This window comes from Rattus norvegicus, chromosome 8, assembly GCF_021556685.1.
Source record: "Rattus norvegicus strain SHRSP/BbbUtx chromosome 8, alternate assembly SHRSP_T2T, whole genome shotgun sequence".
In the NCBI taxonomy this organism is placed as follows: domain Eukaryota; kingdom Metazoa; phylum Chordata; class Mammalia; order Rodentia; family Muridae; genus Rattus; species Rattus norvegicus.
Genome location: NC_141541.1, coordinates 118,173,463 through 118,200,359, shown reverse-complemented (window position 1 = coordinate 118,200,359; position 26,897 = coordinate 118,173,463). Strand labels below are relative to the sequence as shown.

At 45.0% G+C, this 26,897-nt stretch overlaps 1 protein-coding gene across 5 annotated transcripts in view; it reads left to right on the top strand.

The window, feature by feature from the left end:
• Positions 1–26,897, top strand: part of Klhl18 (kelch-like family member 18) — a 58,428-nt gene that overhangs the window by 797 nt on the left and 30,734 nt on the right.

The following is a 26,897-nucleotide window of genomic DNA, read 5'->3' as shown; positions in this document are numbered from 1 at the left end:
GTGTTTTGAATCATACTGGGCTGCCCCTTGGGTGCACTGCTGAGCCAGGTGGATCCCTCCAGGTGGGGAGATGCTGCTTGCCTATGGTTTTTCCTGTTGGACCTTGCCTGGAAGGCTCTTACTGTCTGTGCGTGACACTCCCTCTTCCTGTTTCAAAACAACAGAAAGACACAGACACCTTTTCGACTTTATTTTCTGCTCAGTTAAGGGAAGCATTGCTTCTCCACATTATTCGAGTCAGACTGGTAGGAGTAGGGTGGTTACAGGGCACTGGTGGCTCACGCTTTTAATCAGAGCACTCTTTTAATCAGAGCATTCGGGAGTCAGAGGCAGGTGGATCTCGTGGGCGGCCTGGTCTACAGAGTGAGTTCCAGGACAGCCGGGTCTACACAGAGAAACCCTGACTCTTAAAAGGGGTAGGATGGTTAATAGTTTGGCCCTTTAGAAAGTGAAACAACCTGAGAGTGGCTTTGGACAGAACATACTAGCTGTAACCTTGGGCCCATTACTTAATCTCTCTAAACTTACATTTCGAAATGGGAAAATAAAGTTGTCTTTGTTTTTTGTTTGTTTTTGGCTTTTCGAGTCAGGGCGTGTGCCACCACCACCACCACTCAGTTTAAAGATGATTCTCGAATCTCGCTATGGGTGAGGATTAGATAGTTGGTATCCTTTGTATAACACCTCTGTTAACTTTTTCATCAGTCCTGAAAGAAATGGTTGTCTATTAGAGTAGTGAAATGGTCTGAGAAGTGACAGATCTTCTCAGATGAGACAGGGAAACCAAGAGGATTAAGAAAAATAAGCTGGATTAAAGGATGCAGAAGACAGCAAGGCCAGTAGAGATTTGGAAGCAGAATGGTTTAATTGTGGCACTGGCATTTGGGATGAGTAGAGACCAGTGAAAGGCAGTAATAAGAAAGGTTTGGATTAGGATTTAGGCTGTGCACCTGTGATATCTGAGTGGACAAAGGCCTGAGTTCAATTCCTGAGACCCTCGTAGTGGGAGGTGAGAACCAACTCCTGAAAATTGCCCTCTGCCCTCCATATGTGTGCTGTGGCACCTGCGTGCACACACAAAAATACATAGACAGACACAGATAAAGAAAAAAAATTAAAAAAAAAAGATCCAGGTTTTAAAGGTGAGCCAGTGAAAAAAACTATCCAGTAAAGCACTACAGTTTGCCTCTGCATTCAACATAAATGCTGAGTCTAGCCAAACCTACGGCAGAAATTGCTTGTATGATTTTTTTCTTCCAATGAAAACATTTTCCGTTTCAGGCACAGGAACAATTCTATCACTCAAACATCATTCCAACCGAGAGGGCAAGTCTCAGTTACTTTGCTAGTGTCAGGTCAGGTCAGGGTCACAGCGTAGGCTAGAGCTAGACAGGACTACAGATAACGTTTATTTCACTGGTTCTCAAACCCGCTTCTACAAAGCCTCGGGAGAACTCTGGTGAGAGGAGCCATAGAAAGGCCCAGCACATCACTACAGTTACTACTCACAAGAGCTACTCTGCAAAATCTGCCTTGGTTTCTCATACTTTACTCTTTCTTCCAACTTCACCTGAGTCCAGACTGTTTTTCAAATAAGCAGGCTCTACGGAACTGGTTAGAGGTTCTTGGCATATGGTGGTTCAGTACCCAGTTGCCCCCCCTTTCAGGGTAGTTGTTTTCAAACTCCAGCAACTATGAGAGTCACCTGGTGGCCTCGTTCATTAGCGCTGCTCACCCTGGGATTTCTGATTCATAGGTCTGGCATGAGCCCCGTCGAGTTCACCAGTGACGCCGTCTTCATCTAGGACCACGTTGTGAGAACCGTGGCTATAAAATAAAGCACTCGTCCTCTCAGGACGGATTTAGAATTGATGAATCCTCTCTGTATTCAGCAATACCCTAGTTACCCAAGTCTGGAGTCAAGGAGTTCATCCTGCTCAGAGTGCAAACCACCTGTTTTTCGTTAGGGCCATGACAGAGCAGTTGCTTGCCTGGTTAGAGAGGACCAGTACTGCCTGTTCTGGGCCCCTCCTCATGACACACATACAGGGGAGGCGAGTGTTCCTAGTGCTTGAGTTGGAGTTTCTTCTGCAGGTGCTGGGCCTCCGGGGTGCTTAGAATTCTCCACCTAAGTCAGACTTGTCTGCTTTCCGTCTTGTATTCATCGGCTGGCATTTGTAATCGGTGCTGTGTTTTCCCTGGGGACTTTGCTGTTCTTATGATCTAAGAGGTGGTGTGGTACAGGCTCTGCCTGGATCTGAATCCTGCCTCTGCCACTTCATAGCTGACAAACCTTAAATTCCTTAAATGCTAGTGAGTCAGTTTATTCCTCTGTGAGTGGACATCATTACCTACCTGACTGCTAAGGATTCAATTAGCTAATAAACGTCATACTTTATGTAATAAATGCTTCGTGAATAGTAGGTATTTGTGTTTTATTGTTTGTTTGTTTATTGTGTGTTCATTTTTGTTTGTTTGTTTATTTTTTTCTGAGACAGGGTTTCTCTGTATAGTTCTGTTTTTTCTGGAACTCCCTTTGTAGACCAGACTGGTCTTGAACTCAGAGACCTACCTGCCTCTCTCTCCTGAGTACTGGGATTGAAGACGTGTGCCACCAACACCACCCAGCTATATTTGTTTGTTTTTGTGTATACGGATGTTTTTGCCTGCATGCATGTATATATGTACACCACTTGTGTGCCTGGTTCCCTTGGAGGCTAACAAGGACATTGGATCCCTCAGAAGTAGAATAACTGATGGTTGTGAGCTGTTGTATGGGTGCTGGGAATTGAACCTGAGTCCTCTGGAAGAGCAGCCAGTGCTCTTAACCACTGAGCCGTCTCTCGAGCCTTTAATAATAATAGTTAAAGAGATAAGATCTTAATGTGTCAAGCACCTTTTGTACTCAAGTGATCTTCTTGCCTCTGTTTCCCAAATAGCTAGGACTATAGGTGCATGCCATCGAATCTGACATTAATAGTAATTTAACGATGTTTCCAAAGAAAGTATGTGGCGGTTTGAATGTGCTTGGCCCAGGGAGTGGCGCTATTTGGAGGTGTGGCCTTGTTGGAGTAAGTGTGACCTTTTTGGAGGAAGTGTGTCACTGTACGGGTGGGCTTTAAGAGCTTCCTCTTAGCTGCCTGAGGTACGAGTCTTCTCCTGGCTGCCTTTGGAATAAGATGTAGAACTCTCACCCACTCCTGCGCCATGCCTGCCTTGAAGCCGCCGTGCTTCTCACCTTGATGATAATGGACTGAACCTCTGAACCTGTAGGCCAGCCCCACGTAACTGCTGTTCTTTATAAGAGTTGCTTTGGTCACGGTGTTTCTTCATAGCAATGGAACCCTAGCTAAGACAAAGTGTAAATGAATGTACGTGTTCCATTTGCAGGGTTTTGTTTTCTTTTGTTTGTGTTTTTTTTGTTTTTGTTTTGTTTTGTTTTGTTTTTCAAAACAGTTACTACGTATCTCTGGCTATCCCGGAACTCACTATGTAGACCAGGCTGCCCTCAAACTCATAAAGGTTAGCCTGCCTCTGCCTGCCAAGTGCTGTGACTAAAGGTCTGTCCCACTATGCCCAGCTATTTGTGTTCGTTTCTTGAGGCAGAGTCTCAGGAATGCTGAGTTTGGCTTGCATTTGCTATGTGGCCGAGCATAATCTCGAACTGATGACGGTGCCCCACGACACTTGGTTTCGGTGTACAGTTTCGAATTTATCTTAGTTTATTTGTGCCCCTTGCCTTGAAAGAGTCTGCAATCCGCTGCTCTACCTCAATAGCTTGCATAGAACAGTTGAGACCAAAGCCCAGAAAGTCTTGTTCGAGGTTACAGGCTGAATTAGGCAAAAGTAGGGTTAGACTTGTAGTTTCTACCGTCTAGTGTTGAGTTTTCTGTTACTAACCGTCTGACCTTACTTCAGTGTCTCCTTTGTGACTGTGATTTGAGCTACCTCAGTTCAGCTGTGCTGACTCTTGCTCACAAGCTCTCTCCTCTCATCCTGAGGAAGACTGAGGGTGAACATGGGTGGTCTTCTCACACCCTCAGAATTCACTACCGACGCTTGAACCTACATTTCATTTTCCTTTTGGAAATATTTAAACTTAAATTCCATGGGAGCCTGTTGCATAATTAAGTAGAAGTGTGACAGAAAAGAATAATGTATTAGTTTTCATTTTGTTTTTTGTCTTTTTAATCACATTTTACCCAGGCGTAGTGGCACACACCTTTAATCCCAGCACTCTGGAGGCAGAGGCAGGTGGATCTCCGTGAGTTCCAGGCCACAGCTAAATAGAGAGACCCTGCCTCTAAATTAATTAGTTAATTAAAAATAGAATTTAAAACCCCCTTTTTTATTTGTAATCACTTGAACTTCTTGTTTGTTTGTTTGTTTCTGAGACAGGTTTCTCTGTGTAGCCTTTGCTGTCCTTTCTAGGTCTGTAGACCAGGCTGGCCTCGAACTCACAGGACCAGCCTTCCTCTGCCTGCAGTTTTTGTTTCATTTTGAATATGAACTTATTAGATACAAAACAAAGACCGGTGGTTCTTCTCTTTGGCAAGTCCTTTTCTCTTAATGGTGAGGAGGATAGTACCTGTGGGATGTGACTGGGGTCTGGACAGAGCAGTTCGTGTCCTTGGAGGTTCTTAGCTTCTCTCCCCATCTCATCTCCATGCCTCCTCTGACAGAGTTCCAAGGTCTGGGCAGTGAGCATCAGGTTCAGCTGGGTCCAGCCAACTGGGCAGAGGTCCAACCTCCCAGATGCAGGTTGCATCCTTTCTCCTGAGATTTCAAGCCACAGGGTTGTTTTTGTTTGTTTGTTTGTTTTTTTCCTATTTTCCCCTCAACTCACATACTCCCTGTCTTCTGAGACTGTCAGCATCCCTGCATATTTGGTATTCACAGACCCGTAAGCTTGGGTGAGGGAGGCTGTGTGCCTTCGTGATGTGTGGGTGTGGGGTGTACACTTTGCCATGACGCATGTCTGGAGGTCAGAGTACAACTTTAGGGGTTCGATTCTGCCACCTTTTTGTGGATTCCAAGAGTTGAACTCAAATTCCAGGGGTTTGTGTGGCAAACATTGACCTGACAGCCATCTCTCCTATCCCTGCAAAACTAGAAAGTTTAGCCTCCAGAAGGAAATGGACAGAGTATTAGAAAGCTTTCTTTTGGTCCACTAGATCCAGGGACAGAATCTCCCCTGAAGCTGGGGCTTGAAGGGCTGCACATGTGAGTCTAAAATCGTACCCCGTTAGTAATAGAAGAGTGGGTGGAGAAGGAAGTGAAGTCAGAACTTGCTGGTGCACGCCGTTTTTGTTATGTATGGTATAGTGTATTATACAGGGTAATTATAGAGCTAGAATAACCATGCTAAAAGGAAGCCATAGAGGTCTCTACTTAAGCCATTTATTTTGTAGAGCAAAAAGCCTGAAGCTTAGAGCTATTAAGAGATTTATCCAAGGCACAAAACTGTATTAGCTGAGATCCAACATAGCTATTTTTGTATGGGTGGAAGTGATGCTTTATGCTCTCTGTCAGATTACTTACCTGCGCTGTGGATGGCATGAAGCAGACAGAGCAGGATAAAACCAAACCACCTTTAGTATCACTTCTGAGCCTGGAAGGCAGTGAGGTTAGTGTGTCTAAATTCAACACCACAGACCTGCTGCAGCAGAGAGGAAAACAAAGACTTTTTGGCTGATTTCTAGATGTAATTTCTTCCTTCCCTTCCTTTCCCTTCCCTTCCCTTCCCTTCCCTTCCCTCCCCTCCCCTCCCCTTCCCTTCCCTTCCCTTCCCTTCCCTTCCCTTCCCTCCCCTTCCTTTCCCTTCCTTTCCCTTCCTTTCCCTTCCTTTCCCTTCCTTTCCCTTCCTTTCCCTTCCTTTCCCTTCCCTTCCTTCCCCTTCCCTTCCCTTCCCCTTCCCTTCCCCTTCCTTTCCCTTCCTTCCCCTTCCTTCCCCTTCCCTTCCCTTCCCTTCCCTTCCCTTCCTTTCCCTTCCCTTCCCTTCCCTTCCCTTCCCTTCCCTTCCCTTCCCTTCCCTTCCCTTCCCTTCCCTTCCCTTCCCTTCCCTTCCCTTCCTTTCCCTTCCTTTCTTTTCTTTTTCTTTTTCTTTTTCTTTTTCTTTTTCTTTTTCTTTTTCTTTTTCTTTTTTGGTAGAGGTTGGAGGTGAGGGTAGCTTTGAGACAGAGTTTTGCTCTGTAGTTCAGGCTGGAGGAAACTCACTTTGTAGCCAGGCCAGCTACAGCCTCAGCCTTGCTCAGAGCACTGAGATTGTAGCATGAGCTGCCACGCCCAGCTGGAGACAAACAGTTTGAAATCTCTTTCACTCTGAAACGACATTGTATAAGAAAACTTAAACTTCTGAACATTCATTGATTAGTTTATCGAGGACCTTCCCTTCCCTTCCCTTCCCTTCCCTTCCCTTCCCTTCCCTTCCCTTCCCTTCCCTTCCCTTCCTTTCCCAACTTTTTAAAGTAGTGTTCGATTTTAGCCTGGTCTTTAGAGTAGTTAGAGAGGAAGAATACACTCCTTGAGGAGCAAAGCACTTGTGACAATAACTTGATATTCAGCAAAAACTGACTTTTGCCCAGGGTGGTGGTTCTTGCCTGTAATTCCAAAACATGGGAGGCTGAAACTGGAGGACTGACACAAATTTAAGATCAGCCTAGGTTACCTAGTAAATTCCAGGCTAGTCTTAGCTACAAGGTGAGACTGTCTCAAAACAAGGAAAGGGAGAGAGGAAGAGAAAAAGGGACTTTGATCTCTTTCTCGTTTGAATTACATTTTGGATGGGACCATTAACGTTTGGACACCGACTGAGCAGATGTGAGAGACTATGTACTTAATGCTGCTCGGCGTCTGACATTATGGGAAGCTGGAGGCACAGAAGCTTGGAAAACCTGTTACCAATAGAGAGGCATCCATGGGGTTCCCTGACACTTCTGGAGCTTGGCTGGGTGAATGAATGTCAGAAGCCCATGTTTGGGGATGCTCCTCACTGTAGACAGTTCCTTTATTGTTGTGTGCGTGAGATTCCTTTGTTTGCTCTTTGCTCCACCTGGTTCAAGCTTGATGAATGAAACCACATTGTTTTTCTAAAGTACGTTCCCAGACTCCCCTAAATTACAAGCATGGCCCCCACCTTCTTATTTTCAACTTGTTGTCTACTCTCACCTCTGACGTAGAACCATCCAGCTTCCTTGCGGTTAGCATATGTGCCAGCAAGACCGTAGAGAGAATACCCAAACAGCAGACTGCATCATTTCTTCCACTCGAGAACAAAGTGAATGAATCAAATGTGTGTGAGCTATGAGCTGGGAAACCTAGGAAGGATTTGGGTTTAGGCAACAGCTTCAGTTGTGACTACGCATAGCTTGAAAAGCTGCTCTGCACAATACACTTAAGGACGTGTGTGTGTGTGCGCGCTAATAGAACTGTTGACAAAGGGAAGTCTGAAGCAAGCACAGTGTTAATGGACCTTGTGAAGCTGAAGGTTTTGTAGGGTTCAGTTACAGTTACTCTGTGACTCCACATACAGAGTCTAGGAATTGGAAGCGTCTCCTACTGAATGGTATGGCTGAGGGGCTCGGGATGGAGTTCAGCTGTGGGACATGCACTCTGCGTAAGGGAGGCCCTGGTTTCTGTCTCCAGTGCTATATGAAGAACCACAGTAAAGACAGATGGCTTTATTAAAATTCTCAACTTTGATAGTAAAGTCTCATAGCTCGATTACAGCACGAAGCTGAATATTTCCAAGTTGTTAATAAAAGGTACCGAATTCCCTCTCTGTCTCACTTGAACTCGAGAATGCTTAGCTGGTAAAGTGCTAGACTTGTAAGCTGAGGGCAGATTTGCTTCCCAGAACCAAAGTTTGGGCGTGGTGGTGCAGAGACGGGTGCATATCTGGGCTTCACCAGTCGGTCATCATATATTCTGCAGTTATCACATACATATGTTGAACTGGCAAGTTCCAAGCCAGTGAAGTGGATGGACAGTGCTGAGGAATGACCCAGAGACTGCCCTGTTCCTCCACACCCAGTGTGCACACAGGTCCGCGCACACACAACGCTCTTGCACCTACGCATACACACACCAAATAAAGTGCTTTTTTGGGCTTTGGTTTGCTTTACTTTGTTTGTTTTTGAGATGAGGTCTGATTCTGTAGCTTGGGCTAACCTAGAGTGCACTATGTAGCCTAGGTTGGCCTTGACAGTCTCCTTCCTTGGCTTCATGAGTGCAGAGACTGTTAGCATGAGCCACATGCTCAGCTGTATCTATATACTGTAATATACATATTTTATCTAAAAATTTAAAATTGGAGTGAGAACATGTAGAGGTCAGAGAACAGCACGTGGGAGTTACTTCTCCCTCTCTACCTTCTAGAGCCCCAGGGACAGAACTCATATTGTCAGAGGATTAGACAGCAATGCCCTCTAAATGACTGCGTGATCCCTTTCTCTTCTCTCTGTAGCCAGCTGGGCCGTTTCTATATCCACCTCAGTTCCCGAATAATGACACAGAGGCTTAATTTATTTATGAATTAATGCCTAGCCTTAAGCTAGGCTTGTTCCCAACTAACTCGTGACTCAGTTATCCTAATCTAAGTTCTGCCACATGGCTGGCTACCTCTCCTCAGTTTCATAGGTCCGACTTCCTCTGCATCTCATGGCCAGGGTTCCCACACCACACTCTTTCCCAGAGTTACTGTCTCTCTCCCTTTTGCTATAGGCCATAGACTTTTTACTTTAACTGATCAAGAAAGCTGGCTGTATCCTGCCCAGTCTCTCTGTGATGGGACAGAACAGGACTTAATGGAAGACTGAGGCGGGATGTCCTTAGCAAGTTGTTCTGGATCAGGTTTTAAGGAAACAGTAAATGAGGTGGTCTGTGTGGTTGAATCACCTAGGCCACTTGTCTCGTCTTCTTTGGGTCTGATCCTTTTGCTCCGTAAACATAAACTTTCCAAGGTAATATACATTTCTGCAGTAGCACATGTATGCAATGTGCGGTAGGCATAATCCAGCTAACGGCGAGTCTCTGTGTTCAGCAGGAAAAGGGCATTAAACTGTATAAGTCTGTTTGGACTGTACCCAAACTGTAATACAGATTTTCATCCACGCCACAAGCTGAAGAGCCAGTCTCAGAGCTGTTCCACATGGAGAGGTCAGCATGTACTTTTCATGGTTTGTAGTCTGGTTTCTTCCTTCATGTCTGCCGCTGAGATTTTCAGGTCTCCCCAGTCGAACCTAATCTTTACTGATTTTGAAGAATTAAAGTTTTTTATTTCCTGTGTAACAAAGGCAAACCTCTCCCCCCAGCAAAACATCTTTCCTGCCTTCCATTCTGCACGTTATTATACATACATGCATGCATACATACATACATACATACATACATATATATAATAGAGATTGATTGATAGATAGATGATAGCTAGATAGATAAGGAGATGATAGGTGGGTGGGTGGATGGATGGATGGATGGATGGATAGATCTAAGTCAGCTGTCCTTTCTAAAATGCAGTGTTTTTCAGCAATTTGTGCTCTCTGTCTCATTGACACTTAAAGTTCAAAGTCAACAAAGCATCATTTAGTCTATCTCTTGGAGATCACATATGTCCAGTCATATGAGCTTTTTCTTTAAAGTGTAGTTAAATCCTTTTATAAGTGTTTGACCCTATAGGTTTGCAAGACATATTTGTAACATTTTCTATGCCATAGTGTATAAAAATTGTTATATTTTAATGTATACTCATATCAAAGCATCATCAGCTTCAGTCTATAAAAGTATTTCCAAGATAGCCATCATCTTTTAAAAATGTGCAATCTCAGAATCAGCCTTCTCAAGACTCATGACAGAAGCCCATTGCAATCCTGACTAGGAATCAGTCGTGATGTATTAACACATGCACATTCCTTAATTCTCCAAACCGTACAGAATGAAACACATGCACTATTATATGACATTGCTCTAAGAATTAACATTATTATCAATTAACATTATCATTAAACAATCTGTACTCTTAATTCAGAATATTACATCTCTATGGGTTGCCATTTTGCAATAGTGCACAAGATGGCGCCATAGGCTGTAGACTGAATTCCTCTGAAATTTCATGATTGAAAGGATTGCCTAAATTTTGTTGTATTGTTTGTAATTTAGCAAGGATTTTTGTCAGTCCTTTATTATCTAAGTCTGCTTTATTATGAACTCTCTTAAAAGGGATATATAACATTTGATCATTATTAAAAATATAACTCTGCTTTATTATGAACTCTCTTAAAAGGGATATATAACATTTGATCATTATTAAAAATATAACTATTTGTAAGCTGATAAGGGAAGCAAAGTTATGCAGGATCTGTCATTGCATTTTTCTCCATTTTTCTTTCTTTAAGTCTCTCGTTCCTTCATAGACTTTGTTTACTATTTCTCCCTATGACTTTCTATATTCAGTTTCTTTCTTTCTTTCTTTCTTTCTTTCTTTCTTTCTTTCTTTCTTTCTTTATCATTTTAGCAGAATTCAAAGGTTTTTACCTGGTCAGAGGCTCATGTCTGGGATTGGATTGTTCTGGTTGTTGTCTACATTGAGCTGTTCAGCTGGTACAAACTGCAGCCCTTTGCTCACAGGGAAGAAGTGGAAGGGGTGGCTCTGGTGCCATGAGTCTTGAGCTGACTTCTCTTTCCTGCCAAGTGTCTGTAAGGTATAGGTCTCACCCTCAGGCACCCACTGGCAGCTCCGGGCCCACAGGCCCTGACACCTGACCTCTGCCCACTCTGGGACCGTGACCACAGGCCCCAGCATGCTACCTGGCTCTAAGCTCACAGTGTAGTGTATCACCCAAGCCTCATTGCTCCGTGGGAGCTCTCCATGCCTAGTAGCTAGTGTCGAAGGCTGACATCAGCCACTCCTCTGTCCTGGCTCTGGACAGCTGCAGGCTTTGCCATGTGTGGGCTGAGGGGACTGAGCTGGATACTGCCCAGTCACTCTGCCACACCTGGAAAGTGCTCTAAGGCTCTGGTTCACTCTCTCTTAAAGGACCACCACTCCAGCTAAGAAATTGCTCTCTTTTGTTTGTTCTCCACCCAGGGCTTTTTCTCAGCCTCTAAGCTTGGATTTTATGAACCCTTATATCAGACACCATTTGTAACCATTTGGGCTTTTACTGTGTCCACCTCAGTTCCAGAATAATGACATAGAGGCTTATTTATTTATGAATTAATGCCCAGGCATTAAGCTAGGTATGTTCCCAGCTAGCTCATAATTCTGTTATCCCATTTTTACTAATCTAAGTTCTGCTGCATGGCTGGTTACCTCTCCTCAGTTCCGTAGGTCTGACTCCTTCCTTATCTCTGTGGCCAATGTTCCCCAGCTTGACTTTCCCAGAGCCCCAGCCCCACCTCCTTTGCTATAGGCCATAGGCTTTTTATCTTGGCCAATCAGAAGGTGCCTTAGGCAGGCAACGAAGGACAGAGACAAATCTCATTGTCACACAGTGCATATAAGCATCCCTACATCCCCCCCCCTCTCTTGTTTTTTTGTTTTTTGTTTTTAACTAGGACCTCACTATGTAGACCAAGCTCAGTTCAAACTCAGGGTCAATATTTAACTAAAACCAAATTTGCCTCTGGATCCAAACACAATGGTCAAAACTATTCCATATTGAGAAGTAATCTTTCCTATATTGTGTGTGTGTGTATGTGTGTGTGTGTGTGTGTGTGTGTGTGTGTGTGTGTGTGATCTTTTGGTGGGCTTGTCATCCTTCATTATCAGCTTGACCAGACTTGGGATCATCCAGGAAATACACGTACCCAGGATGTGTTTTTGAGGGAATTTTCAGAAAAGTTTAGATGACGAAGGAAGCCCGCCCTGTGTGTGCATGGCACCGTGTCTGGGCTGGGGTCTTGGACTGAATGAAAAGGTAACAGGAGGAAGCCAGCATCAGCTCTTTGCTTCTTGACAGTGGACATAGCATGGTGTTTTGGTGAGGAACATCCTCCATCATCCCCAGCGCGTACATCTCTGGCTCCAGTCAGTGGTGCTGTTGGGGAGACTTATGAGGTGTGCTCTTGCTAGGAGAAGTATGTCACTGGAGGTGGGCTTTGGGTCTAATGACTTGAACCATTCTCAGTTTCCTCTCTGTGCTTCCTGCTTGTGGTTCAGATGTGAGCCTCAGCCTCCTGCCCCTGCTGCTATGCCTTTGTTCATGGACAGTAGCCCTCTGGGACTGTAATCCCAAATAAGTTCATTCTTCTATACGAAGTCTTGGTCTCGGTGTTCCACTGACCTACCCTAGCCAGGATGGACTGTATCTCCTCAAACCACAGCCACCATAACTTTCCCTTACTTGTTTCTGACAGATAGTTTGCCACAGTGATGCAAAAGTAACTACCTTAGGTAGTGTGTGAACTCAGCCGTTAGGAGCTAAATTGTAAACAAGGAGTGGTGTGCACACTTGGGAGGTGGAGGCAGGATAAGAAGTTCATATGCCATAGCCAATTTGAGAAGCTATCCTGGGCTACATAAAACCCTTTTGTAGCGACATTTTTAATTCTTTGGAAATTTTGGCTTCTTAAAAAAACATAGAAATAGTATAAGAATGTGCTTTCATTTTGATCCCAGGTGTAAGAATGTACTACCCTCCTTCCCTACTTCATACTACTGTCCGCAGATGAGTACCATTTGCCTCATGCACTGTCAGAGGCACGGTTTTGCCAGCTGCAGATAGTTTCTAAAACTGTGTGATGTTTGGGATTCTGGGGAAATGTCAGAGGTTTATAAATGCTAGGGCCAGTTAGTCACTGGGGCAAGGGTGTTTACAGCTTGTTAGTAGTCATGCTCAAGGAAGAAATTAAAGGAAATAAATTAAATCGAGGGGACCCCCCCATCTCCTCCTTCTGTCCTTTCTCTCCTATCTAGTGATTGGGGGTAAAGCTAGGGGGATAAAGAGTGGGAAAAAGAAGAACCCACAAAGCAGCAAGTGGCACTCAAACATGGGTCTTGAATAAAGGAAACTGGGAATCGTGATTTCATATGCCATAGAGGAAACAGCAGGGAGGAAAGGAATGGATTTTTTTTTTTCAAGATGCCAACAAAAAATTCATCGTGGCTGCTACCACTGGGTATCCCTGCTTTGCTCTCAGAGGGGAATTTTGTGGGTTTTTTTCTGTTTCTTCTTCGAATATTGTTTCAAACAAAGATGGAAAAATGGCTGAGCAGTTGGGGAAATTGTGGGTGGAAATGGAGGGCCTGAGAAAGAAATGGCTGACATGGGAAACAAAAGGGGTCACTCTGCTCTCTTGCTTATGAATAGGTTACAGAATTGGTGTAGATAACTGGAGAGGTTACGGGTGGACGTAGAAGCACTTGGGGAAAAGAGAACACAAAGGCTCAGTCCTGGAAAATGAGCAAGAGATCAGGAGTTTCCTGCAGGAAGAAAGAGGGACAGAACTGTGCCTGAGAGTGATCAGGTCAGAGAAAAGCTGAAAAGGTGTGGGGGGACAGTCTGATGAAACAGCCCATTTAGAAAGGGTTAATCTCGAACCAGCTGTGCCACCAGAGTGGAAGGACAGGCAGCCTGGGGTTATGAGACCACCACCAACTTCTCCAGTTGTACAACATATGCCTGCTAACGGTGGATCAAGGTTATGGTGTCTTATAGAAATGACAGATCTAAGGTATTTTAAAGACGCCATGATTATATAAGGGATGCGCTCTCCTTGTGTGAAACAATTCTAAATAACTGGGTGACTCAAATTAGAATTATTCCCTAAGCCTGGAATGGATCAGTAACAGATATAAGAGGCCAGTCTGCAGCTGCAGTGGCTAACCCAGTGGCAGGAAGAAACCATGAGTATTGAAGAGGGAAATAGAGTGAGGGGAATGAATATAGTTAAAGACACAGTTGCTGGATGAGGGATGGTGCTCTGGTAGACAAGAACAGACTCAAATTGATGATGTTACTGTAGCATAAAATTGCTGAGCAGCTTTAAGAGTGTGGGACAAAGTTGAGACGCCCAGGAGAAAGTCTACCTCGTTTACAAAGATTATACAAAGCTCTGGAAAAGCCTTTGCTGAATTTTAACAAAGGTTAGCCTCAGCCATGAACAAAGCCCTCTCAGACGCTGCTACGAGGCAAGTGTTGATAGAGACCTTGGGTTTGAAAATTCGAATGCTGAATGTAAAAACATTATTAAGCCGTTACCGGCATGGGCAGCACGTATGGACAAGTGGATAAGGAGTAGGACCAATATTGTTTCTAACATCTACCATGTCAATATAATAGGTATAGCTAGAGGTCTCTGATATCAAAGTGCCTAGTGCTTCAGTTGTGGGAAATGTCATTTGCATCCAAATTGTGAACAAGGCATTTTTAAAGGCAATGGTGTTCTTAAAATATAAACCATAAAGAAGGCCTAGGCTTCCAGGGGTGTGCAGGTCAATGGACCACCAAGTGAAGTACAAAAGAGATTTCAAGGTAATTTCTTACTGTCAGGAAACCGCTCTGGGGGCCTGGCTCAGGTTTCCGCTTCCTGGCAACAAAACTCATGAGCAGCAGCAACCAAGAGACACTGAGTTTTAGGGAAAACTGCGGAATTAAATCAGCCTAGAAGGATGCGTTAACATCAGAATGGAAGCCAGTGAAAGTTTTGCTATGGGGACATGGGTTTGTTTATAGTCCCACAGGATATGAGAAGCTGTGGACACATCAAAAACTGATCAAAATTAGAACTGGGCAGGAGAGGTTTCCTGAAGACCTCGGCCACTGATCCAGAAAGCACTTATTTCACTGAAAATGCTTTTGTTTTTAGTTTCTTGCTATATCCAGCATAATTAATGTCTTAAAACCGAAGGGAGAAATGTAGTGACAATTCTGGAGTTTTGGTTTCTTTTCTTTTTCTTTTTTTTGGAGCTGGGGACCGAACCCAGGGCCTTGTGCTTGCTAGGCAAGCGCTCTACCACTGAGCTAAATCCCCAACCCTGAGTTTTGGTTTCTTTAAAAAAAAAAAACAACACAGAACTATTGCAAGAATGTGTTTTCATTTTACTCCCAGGTGTGGGGTGTGGGGCTGCTTGGACTGTCCACACCAGCTGACAACGGTCTGCCTAGGGCTCTGTCAGAGGCTCGGTTCTGCCAGCTGCAGATAGTTCCTACGACTGTGTGACGTTTGGAACTCTGGGTATATAAATGCTAGGTCCTGAGAGACATTGTCTGTGGCTGTCAGTCATTCAGGGGGATAGGTTTCAGCTTATTAGTCGTTGTGCCCAAAGAAAATACAAAAGGAAAGAAATTAGATTTAGGATCTCTCCCACCCTCTCTCCCATCCTTCTTTCTCTCCTGTCCAGTGATGGGGCTGAAATCAGAGGGAATAAAAGTTGGGAAAAAGAAGATCCACAAAGTAACAAGCAAACCAACAACAGAAGCTAATCGTATCAGCTCAACTTTCAAGGTCATTTTAAAAGAATTGCCTCTGGGACAGGGAGATGGCTCAGTGGACAAAGCCCTTGCTGGGCAAGCATAAAGACCTAAGTGTGGATCCTCAGAACCCACATAAAACCTGGGCACAGCATTATCTGCCTGTAACCCAGTGCTAAGGAGTGAGGTAGATGGATCCTGGAGCCCACTGGCCAGCTATTGTAGCTGAAATCACAAGCTTCATGTTCACCGAAAGACCCTATTTCCAAGGCTGGAGAAATGGCTCAGGAGTTAAGAGCACTTGTTGCTCTTGCAGAGGACCTGGATTCAGTTCCCAACACTCACATAGTGGCTTACCACCATCTGTAATTCCAGTTCTTGGGCATCCAGCACTCTCTTCTGATTGCTTTGGGCCCCAGGCATGCACATAGTACACAGGCATGCATGCAGACAAAATACCTATACACACATAAAATAAAAATAGACTTCCATCAGGCAGTGGTGGAGCACACTTTTAATCCCAGTGACTGGGAAGCAAAGGCAGGAGGATCTCTGTAAGTTTAAGGCCAGCCTGGTCTATAGAATGACTGTCTGGACAGTCAGGGAGAACCCCAAATACATGTATACATGCGTACGTACATACATGCATACATACATAGTGAAATTAATTAATTAATTAATTAATTCCAGGCTAGCCAGTGGGACCCTGTCTTGGTGATGATGATAATGAAATACTAAAAAATTCTTTGAAAAGACATTGTCTTTAAAAAAAAAAAAAAACTGTGAAAACAATCAAGGAAAGATATTAACCTTTGGCCTCCACTTATACCAGCATGGGCAAGCACACCTGTATAAACACATGTACAGGCATGTGTACTCTGTATACATGGATTAATTAATTTAAGGACCTTTTATTGAGATGTGGTCTCTCTCTGTAGTCCTAAGTGGCCCAGGGTTTGTTATAGCCCAAGCCGATGTTAAACTCAGTGATCCACCTGTCCTTGAGGCCTTCCCCTCCTCAGCCACCTGACAAAACATTTACTTCCTTGGTTTTGTTCTCAAACAATAAACCTTCTTTCCATTTGCACTGTACATTCTTGTACTCATGTCCAAATGAACCCCTTTGCCCTGTACACAAACACTGTACCACTGAGCTCCACCATGGAGATCCATTCTCTGCCCTTGCTTAGCCTCTCACCCTGCCTGCTGTCTCCTTTGCACAGGCGTGCGTGACAAATCGTTCATCTAATTGTGCAGCATTAAAACTCTGGAGCTGGTGTTAGCTTATGTTCACCCATTATCTCTTGCCCCTTTGTTTCTGTTTTCTTTTGTGTGCTTTGGTTTTTCTAAGACAGGGTCTCTCTGTGTAACCCTGGCCATCCTGGAACTCACTCTGTAGACCAGGCTAGCCTTGAACTCAGAGACCCAACCGCCTCTGCCTCTGGGTGCTGGGATTAAAGACATGGATTAAATCACCTGGATGTTTATTTTTTATTTATGTGTCTGTGTATACACTCTTGTATGTAGGAGTGTGTGTATGTGTGTACATACATACATACATACATACATACACATGTACATATATATGTAGTACCTGTAGGAGCCAGAAAGAGAGTGTGATCCATGGAGTTGGAGTTACAGGCAATTGTGAGCCACTGGGTATGGGTGCTAAGGATTGACACCCTGCCCTCTGTAAGAACAGCAAGCACTCTTAGCCGCTGAGCAGTCTCCCCAGACTTTGTTTCTTCAGACAGGATCTTGTTGTGTTTCTCAGGCAGATACCACCACACACAGACTCATCCTCTCTTTTTTGTATATTTTGTGGCACTTTTTACAATAGCTGTGATTATTTACAATTTTGTAAATAACTACAGTCCATGGTAACACGGTTTGAGGTGGAATTGTTTTTACCAACACACCTGTGTTCACAAGTGGGTAGATGTCTGAACTACTTTTGGGGAGTCAGTTCTCTCCTTCCATCTCGTTTTAAGGAGGGTTTCTCTTGTTTCTGCTGAAGCCCTGTGTATTCCGTGCTAGCCTGTAAAGTCTTTTATTCTCCCGATGTAATAGGTTTATAGCCTTAGTCTGCTTTCCTAGGCCTAGACCTGGAGGCTTCCATAATCTTATGTGGAACTTGAATGTTTTCAGCCTCTGAGACTTGCTGCCGACTGTGTTCGCCTCTTGTTCTTTCTGAGCTCTGAATGGCGGACTGATTCAATCTGGCTTCTCTCAGCTTCACCTGAGTTGCTCTGCTTGGCCTCAAACTTACTCTGGCAATCTGTTCTACTCTTCTGGTTCCTTCTCATTGTCTGATTCATTCTGTCTTCATCTAAATCTAGTGGGTTCTCCTCTATAACCTGTCTCTACAACTGTCCCAATTAAAATGCCTTCTCTGTGTGTGTGTGTGTGTCTCTCTCTCTCTCTCTCTCTCTCTCTCTCTCTCTCTCTCTCTCTCTTTTCACTGGTCTTTTAAGTGGATTTCCCTTCTTCTCTTTTCTCATGAAAGTTGGGCATATCCTATTCTGTCAAATCTTTCTAATTTATACTTTGCCACTCAATTAGACATCACTTACAAACATGGGTGCTTCCTTCTTCGAACTAACTTTTCCTTCATTGTTTGGGAGTAAAGGTGTGTACTAAGGGCTGAGCCGCACCACAACTAGAAATAGGTTTTCCAGTAAACAACACGATCTCGGGGTTCACAGTGTGATCAAATGTCCTGCAACACTAACCAGCTGGCCCACCAGCACTGTTCTCTGTGAGACGTGCTAACATGGCGCACTTTGCTGATTGGCCGCCAGTCTTCACTGTGGGAGTGTTAGGATTATACATGCTCACATTCCTGAACCTCTGGCTTTTACATGAGTTCTGGATATTGAACGCAGGCCTTCAGTCTTGTGCAGCAAGTCATCTCGCTGGCCTTCCCGAGAATTACTGTAGACCTTAGGGAGTGGCCATTGTGGAACCCACAGACTAACACATGTACATGGGTACACATGCTCAGCCTCTTGACTCTGTTATCCTGCTCTTTCTGGATGACTTTCATTGTGCTCGACAGATGTGCCCCTGTCTTCCCTGTCTTCCCTGTTCATGTAAGGTCTTTGTGAATGTGAGCTCGTGCTCACAGCAAACAGCAAACCAAAACCCTGCTGTGCATGTCCAGTAGTGAGACATCCGTGAAGAAATTAAGCAGAATAAGGAGCCTGAAAATGCTGGTTTTTGTCAGAGGAGCCAGAACAGCCTCTCTGAGTCGGGATCTACAGGCAGGGAGTAATCATTCCAGAGGAGAGGGAGAAGGATGGCGTGAAAAGAAGATACCGTGGGGCCAGAGGTAGGCACGCGTGTGTTTGTTATTTTGTGGAGCCTTCAGGGAGCTGACATGGTAATAATAGAATAACCAAAGAGAAAGGAGGAAGTACAGGAAGTCAACCAGGGCCCCCTCTTCCCCACTCAGCCTAGTTCCTTGCTTGAAACTCTGACTCTTCAAGTACCTTACGAGTGGCTAGAGAGGTAGGGTAGCTCAGTGAAGAACAGAACCCAGCATGCCGCAGGTCCTAGCATCAAGCCCAGCAGCAAAACAGACGCAGACTTCTGCCTTAGTAAGGGTTTCTATTTCTGTCAAGAGACACCATGGCCACAGCAACTCTTACAAAGGAAAACAGCTTACAGTTCAGAGGTTTAGTCCTGGTAGGCTGACATGGTACTGGAGAAAGAGCTAAGCGTTCTATATCTTTTTTTTTTTTTTTGAGTTCTATATCTTAATCTGCAGGCAGCAGAAGAAAACTGAGTCCTCTAAGTCTGCCCCCACTTCCCCCAGCAAGGCCGTGCCTACTCCAACTAGACCACCCCTCCTAATAGTGCCCCTCCTATGGGCCAAGCATTCAAATGCATTCTTATCAAACCACCATACCTTTATGAATAAGTGAAGAAAGCAGGCAGTAAATTATGACTTCTGTAAGCCATGGCAGAGGTTAGGGGCAAATCTGTAGCATGAACGGTGGGATCTCTCCATGGATCATGGGGAAACCACAGGATTTTACCTGCACTTTTCTTCTTTTTTGTTCAGGGGAGATGGTGGTAATAATTCTGGCTCATTCTTGAAGGTGATTCTTTTACATTTTAAATGTACTTCATTTCACGCGTGCGCGCGCACGCGCGCGTGTGTGTGTCTGTCTGTCTGTATATCTACCCATGCATGTGTACATACGTGGTGCATTTGTGCCTGTCCTCTGTGTGTGCATGCATATGGAAGCTAGAGGTCAATATTGGATATCTTTCTCAGTTGCTCTCCACTTATGTTTTTGAGACAAGGTCTCTCATTGAACTGGAGGTCAGCTGGACTAAACTAAATAACCAGTGAGCTCCAGGGATCCTCCTATCCTGCCTCCCATGCATTCTACCTCAACCTGATTTTTATGTGGTGCTGGGATCTGAAGTCAGGTCCTCATGCTCATGCAGTGAGCTCTTTACCACTAGGCTATCCCCACAACCAGGAAAGTCTACTCTTCTGCACACTGGAAGTAAGGTTATGGACTTGTCAGGGGATATGGGGCGGAGCAGAGCTGTGCAGCAACCAGTTTCTCCAAGGTGCTTCTGCCTTATTTCAGTAAATGCTGCCTGACATTTGTGTTTTGGACTAGGTAATATGTTATCACACTGTCCAGAGGTGGAGGGAAATGCAGAAGCAGCAGATGGCAGCTAGTTTTCTGGAGGGTTTAGGAAGGGACTGCTGAATGAGCTGACTGCTCGATTATTCTAAGCTGCTCACAGAAATCCCCCACTGCCCCTGCTGACTCAGAGGCCAGCGAAAGGCGCTTACGATGGGACTTGCTGGCAGACAGCCTGGCTGGCTTTCCTAGCACTGCCTGCTGGTTTTAGTGCTGAGACTTGCCTCTCACCCCTCTTGCTCTTCTCCCCTAGTTGCCCACAGTATCCTGCAGTAACTGTCCGTGGTCCGCACACTCTGTCCTCCATGCTCTGGGCCTCGCAGACACATCTGTCAGGCAGGGTCATGTCCATGCCTCAAGGATCCTTTCCTCTTTTCTCAAGAAGAGAAAAACAACCAAACCTTCCCCACTCTGGAGAGCGGCTCTTTGTGCGTTTGTTTTTGAGGCAAGGTTTCATATACCCTGACTGGTCTCAAACTGGCTATGTCACAGATGACCTTGAACTCTTGATCTGCGACCGACTCACAGGTGTGTGCAGCCACTGGGGTCCTGGAACACTGGGCATTTGTGTTTAAATGTTGTAGTAGTTACAGGTTAACATACCTCTCCCTGCCAACCCATGTGTTTCTGTTTGGAAGCGGCCCATTTTTCTTTCTTTTGTCCTGTCCTAGCATAGTGGGTAATTGTGTAAAGCTGTGTCTCTGTGACTCTCTTGTTCCTTCTGGTGTAATTAGTCACTCCCTCTTCTTTGGTACCTTCAGTAGAAGGTCCCTTTAGACTGTCGTCTTCGGACCCAGAGCATCAGCATTGCTTGGGAGCATGTTTCAAATGCAGAGTTTTAGGGCCCACATCAGCTGTCCTGAATTAGATGGAGTGGTTCTGTTTGTTTTTGTTTGTTTGTTTGTCTTTTGAGACAAGGTTTGTCTGCATGTAGCCCAGGCTGGCCTGGAACTCAGAGATCTGCCTGCTACTGCCTCCCAGGTGCTGAGACTAAAAGCAGGCACCGCCACCACCTCCTGGCTGACCCAGTGCTGCTTACGTGCTGTGCACAGGAAGCCCTGGCACTCTGTTGCTCCTCTCCTAAGCATAGGCGCATCCATTTTCTCCCTCTAGAGAGTGAGCTTCTGAAACATCTGAACATTCTTTACCTCCTGTTGTTCTTCAAATGTTTCAAATGCTCAGAAGTGTTTGCTGAATCGCCCCACAGGGCTGTCGGTCTGTCTGTGGTGTTCCTTCAGTCGGCATAGTGGCCAAGTACATTCACTTGTGCACAGCGCTTGTCTAGGTGTTTGAGGCAACAGACTATGAATGAGCCCACCTTTTGTCTTTGGTGTTTATAGATTAGTGGCAAAGATACTCTTCAGCTCACTTTTAGATAAGACTGAGAGTGATAAATTCAATGATGTGGAGTTCTATCCAGTAGCCTGCAAGAAACCAAAAGGATGACACCTACTTAAAGTATGGAAGAATGGTATGTGATTGGTACATTGCATAACCCATAGATCTTAGATAAGGTGGGAAGAGGCATTCTGGGCTGAGGGAGGGAGGCCTCAAAGGCCCAGGCATGAAAATAGCATCAGGTCATTTCAAGTATGTCTGTCTTAGAGGAGCGAGGTGGAGGGTGAGATAGAAGCCAGTTGTGCACTTGAAGTCTCGTGGTGAGGACTCTGAACTGGTAAGAAATAGCTTCTTAGCTCTTGAGCTTGGTCTAGTCAGATGCAGTGATTCCTGAGGTCTCTGCCTTCCTCTTCCTCCCTCCTCTCTCCTCCCCCACCAGGTGACTTCCGAAAGGCTGGGAATAGGCTTGAATGTCTTTATGTGGGCTGAAACCCCATATCTCATTGTCAACTCTCAGCCACTCGCCCTGCCTTCCTGAGTTCCTACCCACTGGAGTCCAAAAAGCGGAAAGACCAAAGCTTCATCAATAGTGTGAAATAGTCCTTCTATCTTTTATTTTTTGTTCGTTTTTTTTTTCCTTTTCTTTTTTTCGGAGCTGAGGACCGAACCCAGGGCCTTGCGCTTGCTAGGCAAGCGCTCTACCACTGAGCTAAATCCCCAACCCCTTTTGTTCGTTTTTTTGAGACGGAGTTTCTCTGTGAAATTCTGACTATCCTGGAACTCACTCTGTAGACCAGGCTAGCCTCAAACTCAGAGGTCCACTTGCTTCTGCCTCCTGAGTGCTGAGATTAAAGACATGTGCGCCATGTTCCCCCTTTGGGGAACTGCCAACACTGCCAAAACCTCAAGCTGAACCTAGTGTGTTTGAAAACGCTCGCCACTAATCCCCCAGCCTGTGGGTTTGTAAGGACTAGTCTCATTTCTGCTTGTGGCGAGCTGGACAAGGTTCCTCTGTTAGTGCTCTGGGCTGGTGGGCAGGCGGATCACCAGCATGTGAGGAGAAAGGATCTCTCCCCTTCCTTGCCAGTTTCTTTTTTTTTTTTTTTCTTTTTTTTTTTTCGGAGCTGGGAACCGAACCCAGTGTCTTGCGCTCGCTAGGCATCCTTGCCAGTTTCTTACAGAAGCCCATCCGAACAAAGAGACTTGTGGAGCTCATTTATTTCTTCTGGACTGGTTGTATTGGTAGCCTTGAAGTCAAGCTGTCCACAGCCCGACCCTTGCCACGCCTACAGAAGTTTCAGGTGACACTGGAGGGCAGCACTCCCTAAGGTGTGCACCTGTAACCCCCACTTTGTGAGGTTCCACCAGCGTGAGCGGAAGGGGCCGTTAAGAAGATGTATTAGGTTGGGGATTTAGCTCAGTGGTAGAGTGCTTGCCTAGGAAGCGCAAGGCCCTGGGTTCGGTCCCCAGCTCCGGAAAAAAAAAAAAGAACCAAAAAAAGAAGATGTATTAACAGTTCTGTTACCTATCTCAGATGCAGGGCTTTTTATGAAACAAGCTTTAGGATTAGTTAAATACACTTAGATGTGAACCACGTGTTACAGGCTTTCCTCTGAAGGAGGAATATCCAGCCTGGATGGAGGGATATTCGTAAGGGATAACACATCGTGTGCTGGAGGCGTGTACCAGTGCCACGTGAAGGAGAGCACTGACTGCCTAGAAACCACAGGAGGCCTGTTAGCTGAGGAATAATTCACCAGGCAGGAAACTGGGGGAATAGGGATCCAGACAAGGAGACAGAGACATTTTGCGCAATTACCAGCAGCTTAAAGGAGAGGTATGGATGTGGATGGAACAAAGCGAAACAGACAGGGTAGGTTGGGTTTGGGCCAAAACAGTGGGAATTGACATGAGCAGACACAATTATACACTGAGCGTACTCATTCAGAAACAACTTCTAGACTGCCAAGATAGATCGGAGGGTGAAAGCTTGGCCACCTGAGTTCTGGCACTGCGACCCTTATGGTGATTGCCGGGAGCTGGGATTGTTGGTCGTGAGCCACTTGCCATGAGTGCCGGGAACCAAACTTTGGCTCTGGAAGAGCAGCAAGCGCCCTTAACCACTAAGCCATTTGCCCAGCCTTCCTTTTGCTTCGTTCAGGTCTTACTATGTTGCTCAGGTTGGCCTTTACCTGTTAGGTCCAAGTGACTCTCCTGCCTCATCATGTGTATCAGGAAGTACAGGTCACCACCGCAGTCAGCTCCTCCTCGTCATCTCTCTTTGTAGCAGTGCTATCAGTGGAAGCCTAGGAGGCGTGGCACCTCAGATTGGCTTTTTCTTTTTTCCTTTTAAAGTTCTTTTCTTAAAAGGTTTATTTATCTATTTTTTTCATTTATCTATTTTATGTGAGTCACTCTCTTCAGACACACCAGAAGAGGGCATCAGATCCCATTACAGATGTCTGTGAGCCACCATGTGATTGCTGGGATTTGAACAAAGGACCTCTGGGAGAGCAGTCAGTGCTCTTAACTGTTGAGCCATCTCTCCAGCCCAAAATTGGCTCCCCCCCTACAGGGCATAATGCCTTAGGAGTCCCCCCAAACTGAATGTGTTAACAGGTTTTTTCCTTCATATTTCTGAGTAGCATTCCATGTTTAATCATTTACTCACAGAAGGATATTTTCATTTTTGACTGTTACAAATAAACCTGTGGACCTTATATAAAAGATCTTGCATGACTTTGGGTTTTGGGGTTTTGTTTTGGACAAATGTGCCAAGAGTACAAGGGCTGCTGTCTGTGGTAAATGTGTGGGAGAAATCACCAGCTTGTTTTCCAAAGGGGCTGTGCTTAGCAAGCACTGACATACGTGAGGGACGAGTACTTCGATGTATCGACTTAATTTATGTGTCAGTACGCTGTGGTGCCCAGTTGGCCAAACACCAGTGCTGGGAAATACTTTTAGTGTAATTATTATTTTAACCAGCTGGGCAATGATGGCGCACGCCTTCAATCCCAGCTCTCAGGAGGCAGGGGCAGGCAGATCTCTGAGATTGAGGCCAGCTTGGTCTATAGAGTGAGTTCCAGGACAGCCAAGGCTACACAAAGAAACCCAGTCTCAGAAAAAAAACAAAAGCAAAAACTAAAAATATTTTAATCAATAAACTACATACAGATAATTACCTTTCAATAGTGTGGGCAGCCTCATTCGATCAGTTTAGAATTTTGTGTTTCGTTTTTTTTTGAATTGTTTGTGTACGTGTGCATCTGCACGAGTGCAGCACTCCGAGTGGCTGGAAGTGGTCATCAGATCCCTAGAAGCTGGACACAGACACTTGTGAATTCACCTACGTGGGTGCAGGAACGGAAATCAGGCTCTGTATAAGAGCAACACATGCTCTTAACCGCTGAATTCAGTTTTAAGAGAAAAACCTGAGGCTTCCCAAAGAGGCTGTGTTGTCTGAAGATTGCAGAGAGCTGGAGGGGTAGCTCAGTTACAGTGTCTCCTTAGCGTGTGGAAGTTCATAGGTTCAATTCCCAATACAACACAAGGAAAAGAAAGTACATTTTAGACTTGAGCTAAGTGGTAGGAGCACTGCCTAGCATGCTCCTGGGTTCATTCCTCAGCACTGAAGGGAGAGGGGCAGGAATTACAAGATAAAATTTACCCGAATGTCTTGCCTGTTTACCTGTCATATTCAGACTCAATACTGTAACACTAAGAAAAGAAAAAGGGACTGGAGAGATGGCTCAGTGGTTAAGAGCACTGACTGCTCTTTCAGAGGTCCTGAGTTCAAATCCCAGCAACCACATGGTGGCTCACAACCATCTGTAATGAGATCTGATGCCCTCTTCTGGTGTGTCTGAAGACAAATACAGTGTACTTATATATAATGAATAAATCTTTTAAAAAAGGAAAAGAAAAGAAAAAGAAACACTGTGATAGGAGTAGAGAGATGGCTCGGAGGTTGATTGTGTACTATTCCTGAAGAGAACCAGAGTTCAGTTCCCAGGCCTTTATGAGGTGACTCAGGACCACCTTTAACTTCAGCTCCAGGGAAATATGATGGTTCTATGGGCATTTATATTTATGTGCACACACATACAGATAGAGTTAAAGAAGACTAGTAACATAGAAATGACTATGGTGACACATGCCTATAATCCTAGCGCTTGGGAAACTGAAGCAGGAGGATTACTGTGAGTTGAAGGCAGCCTGAGCTAGAGTTGTAGGCCAGCTAGGACTATATAGCAAGACCCTGTCTCAGAGAGTAAAGGCATGGTGCCGATACTTGTAACCTAGCACTAGGGAGGCTAAAGGAGGAGACTCAAGTCCACATGGGCCTCACTTACATAGCACTGTTCAAGACCAGCTTGGGCCACGTGAGACTCTTTAATGGAAAGGCAGATCCTGGGCATCAAACCCCTTTATTTCAGGCTCAGCCTTTCTGCATTCTATAAAGGAGGAAGCATTTTGTGTATAGCTGGTTTGAATTCCACAGACCACAGGTAATTTTTGCTGATTTAGCTCAGAGAGTCCATGAACATCAGGAAATCGGTGGGGCTTCGGTTAGGGGTATTGGTTCGTCTTCAGCAGAGCACATGTAGATTTATTAAGGGGAGTGTGGAGAGGAGCTAAGGGAGGAGTTCCCAGGGCTGAGGGTCTTTGTTAAGAATTACCACTTCCTCTTTTCTGGAGGACTTGCTCACTTCCTTCTCGGTATTTGTTCCCCGTGACTCTAGAGCAAATGTTCTATAAAAGGTCAGATAGTAACTGCTTTTGTGGGCCACAGGTCGCTCACAGATACTGAACTTTGTCAGTTTGCAGAGTGCCTGTGCACTGCATACAAGACCACAGGCTCAATTCCTAATACCACCCAGGAGAAGAAACAAAGGAATGAGCATAATTTAGACCATATCTGGACACTGAAATTTGAATTTCTTTCCTCTTTGGTATCCAGTGTTGCCAAAGTCAGTGTTAATGGAGGTGTTAGGTCCTGTGGTGAGGAGAGCATGGCAGAGCACAGCCCCTCACCTCATGGTACACAAGAAGGCCCCAGGTTCAATTCCCAACACCAGAAAAAAAAAATCCTTAAAAATATTCAGTAATTAGCACTTGCCTATCCCAGCTGCCCACAGGAACACAGTACTTAAAGACGCACATAGAATGCTTGATCCTCTTAGCAGCTTCTAAGAAAAAGAAATCAGCTGTAACCGGAAAGTCCAAACCACTTCTAACAAAACCACAGCAGGCATTCGTGCTGCCTGGCTGACACAAAGAGCGGACCCAGAGCCTCTGCCTGAGTGAAGCCCTGCTTCGACATACCCTGAAGACCGCGGCGCCGAGAACCTCCAGTTCCCATACTTGTCAATATCTGTTTGGAAAGTTAAGACCAATGATGAAGTCACACAAAGGAGAGTGAGATCGGGATCTAAGGGTCAGTGGGTAGCTATGTGTGCACGCACAGTAGCTCCACTATCCA